Here is a 14,207-nt window from a genome sequence, read left to right on the forward strand (position 1 = left end):
ATTACAAACAAACTATAATGACAAAAAAGTACTTTGAATTACAAAAACCCAAAATAACAACCATAAACTCAAGGACCAAATAGTACAAACATGAATTTCAAAGGACTAAAATGAAATAAATAAAATATGAAGGCCGAATCATAATAAACCAAAAGTAAGATAATGGCTAAAATAATAGATTTAACTATCATAGCCAAATTTGAATATCAGAGAAAGTACAAAAACACTAAGATCAGTGACTAAATATAATTTATAAATGTCAGAGATAAATTCGAAACTCAGCCAAAATACATAACATATAAACTCAGGGGCTAAATGAAACTATTACAAACATTGGGACCAAAGTAAATATCCACAAAAATGACATAACATACATTAGTAGGACTAAATATAAACAAGGAAACATAGATGCCCAAAACAAAAGAATAAAAGATATTAAACCAAACATCAAACAATGACTTAAAATAGAAATATACGAATATGATGACCAAATTCAAATAACAGTAAAGATAATAAAATGCATGGGACAGTGATTAAATTAAAATATTTGAAAATTAAATCCAGAATCAAATATAGACAAATATGATATAAAACATGAACAGGGACTAATATATAACATTTGCAAATTTCAGGACCAAATCCGAATATCAAAGGAAAAATGCACAATAAACTGAAACAGTGACGAAAACGAAATAATATAAATATCACAACCAAATTATAATATCAACCAACATAATATACAAATTAATGACTGAAATGCAATCATTAAAACTAAAAGGCTCGAAATAAAACAATAATAATTTCATTAAATGACTTAAATAAAGCATTACAAATGAGAAGGGACTAAACTGTAGTTACCCATGCTTGCAAAAACACGGGTGCCCAGACCCTTGAAACGGCGCCGTTTGGTCAAATTACATAAGCCAAAAACGGGCATCATTCATATCCATCCTCATTTGCCTCTAATCCAAAGCAGACGGAAGTGAGAGAGTTTTAAAAACTCTCTCAAACTCTTCCCATCGGGGAAGAAAGGGCCGCCTCATACCGGCGGCCATCCCGGAGGCCCATGACGGCCGGCACGGCAGTGCCCGGCGGTCGGAGGGAGTAAACATCTCAAAACCCCCTCCTTTACCCTCAACCCGAAAATCACCCCTACCTAACCTAAAACCGACCCTAAACCCTTAAATCTAAGGTATACCTTTTGGGAAAACAAGAAACGGTGACCCTTCCTCCTCTCGATGACTTCTCCGATCAAGGTATGGTCTCCTCCCTCTCTATTTCCCTCTTGTTTTTTTTATTTTTTTTGTTTGGTTCGAGCATTTCTCTTTTTGTTTTTTTTTCTGGTTTTTCTCCTTTCTTTTTTCTTTCTCCCTGAACCCGAATGGTCTCTCGTTCTTCTCTGTTTTTTTTCAACCGAATGACCCCCCCCCCTCTGTTCTCTTTGCTTCCTTCCTTTATCTTGCTTTGCATGTTGATTTTTTTTCATTTGGTGAGATGATGATGTCTAGAATAGCCCATGTCCTTCTCTGATTTTGTAAGATATAAATCCCGAATATTTAGGGATTTATTGGTATTTTAATTTGGGGTTTGGTTTTTGGTTGATTTGGTCACTGATGGGTTGCTGTTTGATTGATTTTTCACTGTAGATGACGATGGTGGCGCGGGAACGGCGGCTGGACCATCGGAGTGGGCCGGAACAGTGACGGCGGCGCGGCTGGAAGTCCAACAGAAGCGGCGGCTGAGCTGATTATTTAGGGTTTTGAAACCCTAATTTTTGTTGGGTTATCATATGATGGGCTCGGGTTAAGCCTAGGTTGGGCCTTGTTGTATTGGGCTTTGGCCTGCAAAAAAATATGTAATAATAAATAATAATAAAATAATAAGATAACGATAATAATAATAATAATAATAATAATAATAATAAAATAACGATAAAAAAAACCCGGACAAAAACGGGTGTCTACAACCCTAAAATCAATACCCAATATTTACATATTGAGACATTTTGGTCACTCAACGTTAACCTAAGTTAGATTGTTGTCATTAACAAAAATCATTAATTTTTAATTTGACCCCTAAACTTTTGAAAGCTTATTTTTTACCCATCTAAAAAAAATCTAAAATGAAGCCTACCAATGCTAAGTGTCATAACCATTTGTAATATATAATTTTATTAATAATAATAATAATAATAATAATAATAATTTAATAATTTTTTAACCTGAACAAAAACGGGTGTCTACACTAAGGTTTTAGTTGATTTTTATATGAGGAAGCATAAGCCCTGGATGTATTCGGCTTTGATCATGGTTAATTTTTCTTTAACAGAAGCTATACTAACGAAAAGACCCAAGCTTCTAAACGAGAGTGTTAAAGGACCAGATCTAATTCATAACCTATTAGTGATTGTTAGTGGATGAAAAGCTGAAACTGGAAACATCTGTCAGTACTGATCGTTTCCCGAAGACCAAGAAATTGCCTTGAAAAATTCAATTGTTGTTGGTTAATGCCATCCATTTTCACCAGTCATATGGGTTGGTGTTGAGCTCAGGTCGAACCTGATGTCCAGCTCCAACACCATATCCCGATGGCTCATCACTTGTAGTTTCATTGGAAGATTCCAAGCCTCCGAGGAAAGGCAATTGTGGCGCTTGATGTAGCCGTCACTGATCGAAACCAGGAGTAGTGGCATCCCCATTCCAAGCACTTCCTATTTGTAAACTTAAGTCGCTTGGCACTCCAAGTGGAGCTGAAATTGTCCCGTAATTCAACCCAAAATCAGTAAGGTGTTGCAAATGAGCCATGAACCTCAATGGAGGAACTTGAGCTGTTTTTCGGTCATCGGTGACTGCAGATTTCGAGCTACTTCCTTTTCTTCTTTTGTTCCCACCGCCTTTTGGAATATTTCTTAAGGCACCACCTCTAGTCTCTAGACCAGTACCTTTTACAAGCTTTGCAAACGTAACGAGGCTCGATGAGATTATAGTTGTTGAAGTAGCAGAACTTCGTGTTTGTTGACTCACACCTCGGGCATTTTCATGCTGCTTCCGGCATCGATATATTGTTCACCGTGGTTGCGTGAGAATTTTTTAGGTTTTTTTATTTGAGAAGGGATGAAAAAAATAAACTTTTAAAAGTTTAGGAGTTAAATTAAAAATTAACAATTTTAGTTAAAATGGCACATCATCAATTAACAATGTTAACGTTTTTAAATTTTTTTTTGATAAATTTGGGATCAATATAAGATAATATATGTTCAAACTCTCAATCATTTGACAATGAACACTTATACTACTGCATATGCAATGCTCAAACCAAGACTTTAAGAGATAATAACAAATCTCTTAACCAATGAGATCGTTTGATTCGTGCTATAATCTGAAAATTTTAAATAATAGAAATCAAATTTTTTTCAAAATCAATGATTAAAAAAGAACAGAACAAAAATAAGAGGTACTATCCGTGTAGTTTACCCGAATACTTATTATACGAGGGCATGTAAAAAGTAAATATTTATTTATTTTCTGGATCATCTCGTCTACTCGTTGTTGCTCTCGACCCTCAGTCTTCGCCAAAATAATATTTAGATTTTTTACTCTACATTTTATCTATCTAGGGTTATTTTTACAGACACCATGGCCGAGGTCATAAACATGACGGTCGATTCCCTAGAGCGCCGCCGCGGTGGTGACCGTAAAGATGACAACAACAACAACGACAGACAACTTCCAGCGTCTGACGATCCTAACTCTTCTCCCCCTGCTCCGCCGCCTCGAAGCCGCGACCGAGATTCGCGTGAGCGACGGGACCGCGATTTCTACGATCGCAACCGCTCTCCCCCGCCTCCACCTCCAAGAGAGAGAGATAACAGGCGGCGCAGTAGCATTAGCCCTCCACCTCCGCCGTTGAGTTACAGGGATAGGAGACACTCGCCTCCGCCTCGTAGGTCTCCGCCTTACAAGAGGTCTAGGCGCGAGAATGGAGGGTTTGAAGGAAGGAGAGGAAGCCCTAGAGGCGGATTTGGACCCGCAGACAGGAGGTGATACTTCATTTCTTAGATTTTTTTTTGTGTAGTTACAAGTTACAACTAAAATGTATTGATTCTACTTCATTTAACTTATGTGTTTGAACTGTTGCCTTTTATGGTTTTAGGTGTTTTGCTGTGCTTAATGTCATGAACATATTTCTGATTTGCTAAACATTGTATTTTTCTTAGCTGATTAAAGATTGAAAGTTCGTTAGCTTAAAAATTAGGATGACACGGTTTAAATTAATAATAAACAGTTTTTTAGGTGCCAACCTGCAGAGTTTTGTAATATATACATTTCTTTTGGCCATGATAGACTACTTTTTTTCTTTTATTAATCTGGGGTAAGTACAAGGCTTTATCTGTATAAAGATCTCACATCCTGGCATCTATGGTGCTTGAACCCGGGTCCTCAAGGAAAAACAGCAACTCTTTTACCACAATGCCACTTGGTTCATGCCATGATAGACTACTTAGAATGTGAACACTTCCAATGAATCCTAATCGCTACTGCTTATGCTGCCAGTGGATCCTATTTATAGAGGAATTGGCTGATGGGAATAGTAACACTATAAGATGTTTTTTGTTAGGGTTAACATATTAACATTTTTACGGTAAATGAAAGCCTTTTCACTTGTCAGTGTTTGTTCTGTTTTTGAGAGTTCTTTATATTGAAAGTTCGTTAGCTGGTTACATTAATAATAATCAATTGTCTAGATGCAAGCCTTTAGAGTTTTGTAATATATACATTGTTTGGCCATGATTGACTGTTTAATGCAAACACTGCTAGTGAATCCTGATTGCTACTGCTTATGCTGCCAATGGATCCTATTTATAGAGAGGTTGGCTGATGGGATTAGTATCTCTGTAAGATGATTTTTTTAGTAGGGTTAACATATTAACATTTTTATGGTCAATGAAAGCCTTGTCAGTCAGTGTTTGATCTGTTTTTGAGAGTTCTTTATACTGAAATTTGGTTAGCTTAAAAATTAGGATAATACATTAATCGTAAACAATTGTTTGGGTGCAAACCTACAGTTGGCCTTGATTGACTATTTAGAATGCAAACACTGATAATGAATCCTAATTGCTACTACTTATGCTGCCAATGGATCCTATTTATAGAGAGATTGGCTGATGGGATTAGTATCTCTGTAAGATGTTTTGTTGTTAGGGTTAACATATTAACATTTTTATGGTCAATGAAAGCCTTGTAAATGTTTGTTCTGTTTTTTGGAGTTCTTTATACAATTATACTGAAAATTTGTTAGCTTAAAAATTAGGATGACACGGGTTACATTAATAATAATGAATTGTTTAGGTGCAAACCTGCAGAGTTTTGTAGTATATACATTGTTTGGAAGTGATTGCCTATTTAGAATGTAAACACTGCTAATGAAGCTTAGTTGCTAGTTGCTACTACTTATGCTGCCAATGGATCCTATCTGTAGAGAGATTGGCTGATGGGGTTAGTATCTCTGTAAGAAGGTTTTTTGCTAGAATTAACAAATTAACTTTTTTATGGTCAATGAAAACCTTGCAAGTGTTTGTTCTGTTTTTGAGAGTTCTGTATATTGAAAGTTTGTTAGCTTAAAAATCAGGATGACACGTGTTACATTAATAATAATGAATTGTTTAAGTGTAAACCTGCAAGGTTTTGTAATATATACATTGTTTGGCCATGATTGACTATTTAGAATGCAAACACTGCTTATGAATCCTAATTGCTACTGCTTATGCTGCCAATGGATCTTATTTATAGAGAAATTGTCTGATGGGAATAGTATTTCTGTAAGATGGTTTTTTGTTAGGGTTAACATATTAACAATTTTATGATCAATGAAAGCCTCGTTAGTGTTTCTTCTGTTTTTTTAGTGTTCTTTATCTTTAGTTAGCTTAAAAATCTGGATGACACGGGTTACATTAATAATAATGAATTGTTTAAGTGCAAACCTGCAAGGTTTTGTAATACATACATTGTTTGGCCATGATTGACTATTTAGAATGCAAACACTGCTAACGAATCCTAATTGCTACTGCTTATGCTGCCAATGGATCCTATTTATAGAGAGATTGGCTTATGGGATTAGTATTTCTGTAAGATTTATTTTTGTTAGGTTAACATATTAACCATTTTTTTTGGTCAGTGAAAGCCTTGTAACTTGTAAGTTTTTGTTCCCTTTTTTCAGAGTTCTGTAAATTTATTCAAGTCTTGATTTCATTTCTTCTTGGTAATGCTCACATATTATTTATGTCCCTTGTTTATCATGTGAATGATTCACTCATCTTTTCTTATTATGGAAGGCTACATTGTTTTTACAAAATACTGGACTGCCTGTGAATATCTGACACTGAGCTTTTGTTTTCTGGAATCATTTGATGTTAGCTGTGGAGTGGATCATTCAGTCTGTTCTCATTTTTCTTTCTATCCAGTGTAACTTCTATTGATTTGTTATTTTCACTGTTGAGCCTGGAGATATGTTTATGTTAATATGTTACTTGTGTAATTCTATAGAAAATGATTTGTTATTTTCACTTGGCAGTTTTGTCTAGATTCTGATTGTTGCTCATGCTGTAAAACACTTTTTATTGTGTAGGTTTGGCTATGATTATGGTGGTGGATATGATCGTGAGATGATGAGCAGGCCTGGTTACCTTGATGATAGGCCTCATGGCCGGTTTAGTCGCTCTTCTGGTGGTTATCAAGGTGGTCATTTCTGGAACTTGCTTAAATACTTTAAAATTTCCTCCAACTTTTGTTTTTGCTCTTGGCATAATCTTGAAGCACTTGTATTTTAACCTTTTTATTTGCTTTCCTTTTTCCATTCAGTTTGGTTTGAAGTATCTTACATTATCGAGTTTCCAGAATGACATTACCTTGTTTGGTTTCACAATATCACCTAATAGCGGTAATGTAAGATTACCAATAGTAACACTATTTGGGAATATGGGTAATGTCATTACCTCCCATTTCTTTGGTGATGTAATATTCTTGAGGGAATGTTACATTTTTGGACAATTTTGTCCATAGAATGTATTGTTTTGTCAACTTAATTTTTCAAAATTAGACCCGTTCATCAGTTCATGGGTTAGGTGGTATAATTTAGATAAATTAAAAAATACTTTTATTTAAATTTAATTATAAAATTATTTTTTACTTTTTAAATCAAAAATTGATACTTTGGGCAAATGAGTTGGGTCTAAGCCCGCACTTTGAATTTTTTGAAATCAGACCTTGGCCCAATCCAGCCCATGGACACCTCTATTTCAAATAGAAAATTATTTTAGTAATCATTATAAAGCTGATTCGTTGGGTTGTAGTATCAGAGGTAAATATAGCTATAAAATTGGCAATGGGAGGAACATTCGGTTTTGGCAAGACAATTGGGCAATGGATCATCCTTTGATGGTATTGTTCCCTAGACTATTTTCTATTGCAGTGAATAAAGCAGGAAGATTATTTCACTTTGGGGAGTTCAGTTCAGGGGGTTGGATTTGGAACGTTCAGCTGAGGAGAGAGTTGAATGACTGGGAATTTGAGCAATGGGCGAATTTGATGGCTGTTATCTCTGATTTTTCTATTTCTGTTGATGCCGCTGATGGACTGTTTTGGAAGGGGACTGGAGAAGGGGTTTTCACTGTGAAATCATGTGTCAATCTATCTTATTCGGGTTCTCCCGATTCGGAGGAAGCTAAATTTTGGAAGTCTAATGTTTGGAGGGGTCTGTTGCCTCCAAGAGTAGAGACTTTTCTTTGGCAAGTTATCTTAAAGAAGTTGGCAGTGAAGACAACTCTGGTTAAGAGAGGTGTTCAGGGCATAAATACTTTGTGTTCTTTTGTAATCTAGAAGAAGAGTCTTCATCGCATTTATTTTTTTCCTGCTCGGTTGTTTGGCCAATTTGGATGAAATTCTTGGGCTATTGGAATTTTCAGTATGTTTTTCATGCAGATGCTAAAAGATTCCTATTGGCTTGGAATGACTTGAAGACCAACTCTCTTATCTGGTCATTTATCCCTGGAGCTGTTTTATGGACAATTGGAAGACCAGGAATTTTATAGTGTTTGAAGGAGGGAAGCTTGATCGAGCAGAGATTTTTCTTTCTAGCAAGGTGCAGGCTTGCTTCATGGTTTCTAGCTAAGGAAACTCATATACTATTTCCAAGGATGATCTTATTGCTGACCCTTCCTTGGTGGATTCCTACTCGTCCCATTCTAATCGGATTTCAACCAGTTTCCTTGGTCCCTCCTCCAAAAGGTTTTTATTAAACTTAATGTGGATGCGACTACTTCGAGTGATTGGAAGAGGAGTGGTTTAGGTGGTATTTTGAAAGACATGTCTGGTTCGATTCTTGGCTCCTTCAAAGGGCCTGTTGGTCCGGGGCCCCCAACTTTAATGGAATTAAAGGCTATCCTAAAGGGTTTAGATTTTTATGAATCTATTTGTCATAGGTTTAAAGATAGATTGATTATTGAGAGTGATAGTAAGGTGGCAGTTGGTTGGGTTAAGGATGTGGTCTCTTGTCATGTTGTTTATGTTCAAATTGTTAAAGACATTATTCAAAAGCTTAGTGTTTATGAAGGTTTTATTAGTTGGGTTAGTAGGACAGCCAATATAGAGGCGGATGTCCTAGCTAAGGCTGGTATTGGTTGAATTATGTTCTGTTAAGGGCTGTTTCTTCTGGTTTTGTATCTCTTGAGGGAGATTAGTTGTATTACTGTATATTGAGTTTAATGAAATCCTAGGGCACTCTTTTCCTCCTTGTGCGGATTAAGGAGCTATTTTTACGTTCCGTTAATCACGAAGGGGGTTTTATTGAGGCCTTCTATTCCTATAAAAAAAAATATTAATTATATTAATAATATGCTAAATGTAAAATTTAGATAGAGCCCAATTGAAATAGTTCTATGAACTTTCATACCACTATCTTCTGATTTAATATAAAAGTTTAATCTTATTTTAAAAAATCTATCAGAAGGATAATATAGTAAAATGTACTCGTGCTTCTAATTTAATATAAAAGGTTAATCTTCTTTTAAAAAATCTATCAGAAGGATAATTTAGTAAAATGTACTCATACTTAATTTGGTAATGTAACATTTCCTGTAATATTTCAAGTAATCTTACATTTTGGTAATCCTATTCCCAGACATAAACTTACATTTCGGCAACCAAACACCCCCTTATTGCTGCTATTAATTTAAAAGGTTACATTACAAATATAGACTCACATTTGATTTTTATTCGAGTTATTAATATAGAATCTTGGATTATCATGTTCAATGTTATTTATATAAGGAATTTACTTTTTCCGATATCTTGTTTTTGTACCCTACAAACACCTGGTTTGGAATTGCACATCTTTTGTGCTATAATTATGATAGTTGGAGATTAATAATGGGTTTGCACTTGGGTTTCCTATTTTGCCTGCTTTATATAGTAATGTCACTTGGAAAGGAGATGACGTGACATGTCCTCTTTGCAAGTTGGAGGATGAGTTCCTCACATTTGTTTTTCTCTTGTTCGGTGGTTTGGGTTATTTGGAACAAATTTCTGAATTTCTGGAGGATAAAGACTGCTTTTCATGATAATGCGAAAAGCTTTCTTCTTGCTTGGGCTGCTTTGAAGACTAACTCTCCATTTTGGTCTTTAATTCTAGGGTCGTCCTTTGGATAACTTGGAAAATAAGGAATCTAATTGTGTTTGAGGGGGGGGGGAAGTTAGATATGGCTGAATATTTCTTCTTAGCAAGGTTTAGGCTTGCTTCTTGGTTCCTAGCAAAGCACAAAGAGGTTTCTATCCCTAAAGATTCTCTTATTTCAGATCCTTCCTTAGGGGACTCGTGTTCTGTTAATGCCAAACAGATTGTTTCTGTTTCTCCTTGGTCCCCTCCTCCTAAAGGTTTTGTAAAACTTAATGTTGACGCAGCTACTACTAGAGATTGGAAGAAGAGTGGGATAGGAGGAGTTTTAAAGGATTCCACAGGGTTGACCTTAGGCTTTTTCAAGGAAATTGTTGGTCCAGGGCCTCCGACCTATATGGAATTAAAAGCTATTCAGTAGGGGTTGGTGTTCTATGCTGATTTTCGAGAGAGCTTCAAGGACCGTTTGATTATTGAAAGTGATAGCAAGGTGACAGTGGATTGGGTTAAGGAGGTGGAATTATGTCCTGAGGTTTATGCTTTTATGGTTAAAGATATTGTTCATAGGCTTGATGTATTACATGGTGTTGTTAGATGGGTAAATAGGACAGCCAATTTAGAGGCTGACGCCTTAGCTAAAGAAGGAATTGGCTGATTTAGTGTTGTTCACTATGGGTGGTTTATGGGTGTTTATTGTAATTATGTTTTCATGGGGGTGTTTTGTAGGTTGTATCTTATGTAATTCTTTTGTTCAATAATATCCTCAGACACTCTTTTCCTCCTTCCGCTGATTAAGGAGCTTCTCTACAAGCTCCTTTAATCAAGAAGGGGGTTTTTAACGAGGCCTGAAATTCTTATAAAAAAAAATGATGCATAATTGCAGTTAATCATGACACTACGAGGAGTGCGCATATTCCTTCTAAGATTCCATAAAGTGATGATGCATCATGTATAACATGGCGGCAGCAGACTTTATTATCCAACTTTTCAATTTATGGTTTTTTTTTGTTTTTAGTCTCCAAATAATATTGCTTTTGCAGATTGGGATTCTGGTTCTGGCAGATATGGTGATGTTTCTTATTCACGGAGTGCTCAAAGGTTAGCTACCATTTTGTTTTGGGCTCTTGTTTTAAATATGGTTCAAATAATTTTCATTTCAGAGCATTGTTGATATCATTCAAGTTTTCTTTTAATTGAGGCGGACTTTGAAATTGTTCAAATTATTTGATTTTGGATCTTCATTTCTCATTCGGTGGTATGACATGACAAGTAAAATTTTCAGAGAAGGATTGATGACATACAAGCAATTCATTCAAGAGCTTGAGGATGATATACTACCAGCTGAAGCTGAGCGAAGGTGCAACTGTGGAACAATTTTGTTAATTTCTGTGTACGGTATCCACAGCTTAAACAAATGTGATGTTTAGTGAATGTGTCTATATTATTGTATAGGTACCAAGAATACAAGTCAGAGTATATATCTACCCAAAAACGAGCTTTTTTTTATGCCCACAAGGATGAGGAATGGTACTCCCCGTTGTTTAGTTGATTCCTGCCTCTGTATTCACAAATTTCTTATTGGACTTGCTTATGTTTGTAGGTTGAGAGATAAATATCATCCGACAAACTTGGTCACTGTTATTGAAAGGTTAGTTGTATTTCTAATCTTCTATATTTTGTGATGTTTCAGTTCATGAATTTGTTTCCAAGTTGATTGACACATCCTGCATTTTCTACCATGGTGTTATTGATGGATACAGTATATTCTATCTTGCAATCTTTTGGATTCTTTCCTGAATTTCATATTTTTTTGGCATGTGTTTTTCAGGAGGAATGAGCTTGCACGCAAAGTCGCTAAGGATTTCTTGCTTGACCTGCAGAGTGGAACACTGGACTTGTAAGATCAGCATACTGTGATTGCTTATTTTGTGTGCGTATTCAACTTTTTCCCTGCATAACATTGTTCAATTGCTCTCAATAATTTATGTTCTTGATGCAGAACTCCTGGTGTCAATGCTTTCTCATCAAATAAATCAGGACAGACCAGTGAACCTAATTCCGAAGATGAAACTGACACCGGTGGCAAAAGGAAGCGGCATGGTAGGGGACCTACTAAAGAAACTGATCTTTCTCTGGCTCCAAAGGCTCACCCAGTCAGTTCTGATCCCAGAAGAATTCAGATCGACATTGGACAAGCACAGGGCCTTGTACGTAAACTGGACTCTGAAAAAGGAATTGAGGAAAATATTTTAAGTGGGCCAGACAATGACAAAATAAGTAGAGATAAATCTCATGGTAGTTTGGCGGGCCAAGTGATTATTGTACGTGGCTTGACTTCTGTAAAAGGCCTAGAAGGTGTTGAGCTTCTTGATACTCTTATAACTTACTTGTGGCGTGTCCATGGTGTGGATTACTATGGAATGGTTGAAACAAGTGAAGCTAAGGGTCTTAGGCATGTTAGAGATGAGGGAAAGAGTTCTGATGTTACTAGTAATGGGTCTGAGTGGGAAAAGAAACTTGACTCACACTGGCAAGGGAGATTGAGGGGTCAAGATCCTTTGGAGGTAATGACTGCTAAGGACAAAATAGATGCTGCTGCTGTTGAAGCTTTGGATCCTTTTGTCCGGAAGATAAGGGATGAAAAGTATGGTTGGAAGTATGGTTGTGGTGCTAAGGGCTGCACAAAGCTCTTTCATGCTACAGAATTTGTGCACAAGCATCTTAAACTCAAACATCCAGAACTTGTGATTGAGCAAACGTCTAATGTGCGTGAAGAGCTCTATTTACAGAACTACATGAGGTAAGTGAGGTCTTACATGCAGCATATTATTGTCTCATGACTTGAAGAATACTTCTATAAGATATTCATTGTTGCCATTCACAGTGATCCTGATGCGCCTGGTGGGAAACCTGTTATGCAACAACCTTTACAGGTATGCTATGAGTGGTGGTGTTTTGATGTTATGTAGAGAACGTGACAATCGAGCAAGTGGTAGTGACAGATTTGATAGGTCTGAAAACCCACATTCAAGTGATTTCCCATCAAACAATGATCGGCCTGATGGGGGGAGCAATGATGATCCTATGTTTGATGCTTTTGGTAGACAAGGGACGCATGTCACAGCCCCATTTTCTTCAGATATTGCACCTCCGCCAGTATTGATGCCTGTTCCTGGTGCCGGGTAGGTCTTGTGCTATTCTTCAGAGTGGCACTTAGCTTATTATTCCGTTTTAACTTATGTGTGTGTGTTTGCAGTCCACTGGGGCCCTTTGTTCCAGCTCCACCGGAATTTGCAATGCAAGTGTTTAGAGAGCGAGGTGGTGGTGGTCCTTTTGAAGGCAATACTCGAAGTGGACGTGCTGGACCTAATTTAAGTGGACCAGGCCCCATTCTTTTGCCTCCTGGCTTCCGACAAGATCCTCGGCATTTACGAAGGTAAGTTTACCTCAGACTGCTACCATACCATTGGAAAGTTGCAGCTATTTTACTTGTTGAGCAATTATCTTGATCAAATTTTATGATACGATAAATTCAAAAATTGTGTTTTAACTGTATATAGTGTTGAGATGTATAAATTCAGAAATTAGGTGGGAAACTGCCTGTCTATAAATCACAAGGTGGATCTTAAGTGATTTTTTTATCAACTCCTTTCCTTTTGAAGTCTATATTCACACCGCAATATTCTTGCTCAATACCCCACCCTTACATCTCCGCTATAAGTTTTGGTTTCATTTTTTCATAAAATTAAATTACAATCTCCATTGTTTTCCTTATGGTTTGGGTAGAAAGTTGTTTCTTTATTTGGGTGTTGAATAGATTTTGCCTCATCTCAGATGCATGCTAGTCTCAACTGAGGTTACCACTTTGTTATTAGTAAGATGAAGATTGCCAATGTTGTTTTAGTTACAGTCACTTTAATCAAGTTTTCACTGTTTTTATTTGATGCAGTTATCAAGACCTTGATGCACCCGAGGATGAAGTTACGGTTATAGATTACCGTAGTTTGTAGGTATAAGCAATGAAGGAAACCACAATGCATCCAATGGAATCCAAAAGCTGTTTCACCAGAACTCTGAGCAGAGAAGCATTGACCTTGTACTATAGCTGCACTTCTTGCGAGCAAGAGTAGTACGAGTCACTTGTGTGTAATTCTTCATATTTCTTGACCCACATAACCTATTCGAAAAGAGATGATTATTGAGATACAAATATTTATTTGCTGTAAAATGGATTTATTCTGTTCTGAAGTGAACAAGTTTCCTTGGATAGAAGCTTATTTGTTTGGTCGTATTAGAGAAAAAGGTGAATAAGATGGTTCCTGTCTTTAGCTGTTCAACTTAACTGTTTGTAAAACCCAAATCTGAATGCCACTTCCCAAGCTGATACATTCCCCCCGATGGATGAGCAGGCCGGAAAATGATTATAAAAACCTAATCGTTATAGTACTGATTGAATTCATTGAACCAGAGGGAAAAACCAAGGCAAAACAATATAATTTAATTTACTTTTTTTATACATGTATGTTACACAACGTGCACAA

General features: G+C 36.5%; 1 pseudogene; it reads left to right on the top strand.

The window, feature by feature from the left end:
- Window positions 1-3,567: 3,567 nt before the first annotated feature.
- LOC120115336 lies at window positions 3,568-14,003 on the top strand (annotated as a pseudogene).
- The last annotated feature ends 204 nt before the right edge of the window (window positions 14,004-14,207 follow it).

This window comes from Hibiscus syriacus, unplaced genomic scaffold (genome assembly GCF_006381635.1).
Source record: "Hibiscus syriacus cultivar Baekdansim isolate YM2019G1 unplaced genomic scaffold, ASM638163v2 tig00110263_pilon, whole genome shotgun sequence".
Taxonomy (NCBI): domain Eukaryota; kingdom Viridiplantae; phylum Streptophyta; class Magnoliopsida; order Malvales; family Malvaceae; genus Hibiscus; species Hibiscus syriacus.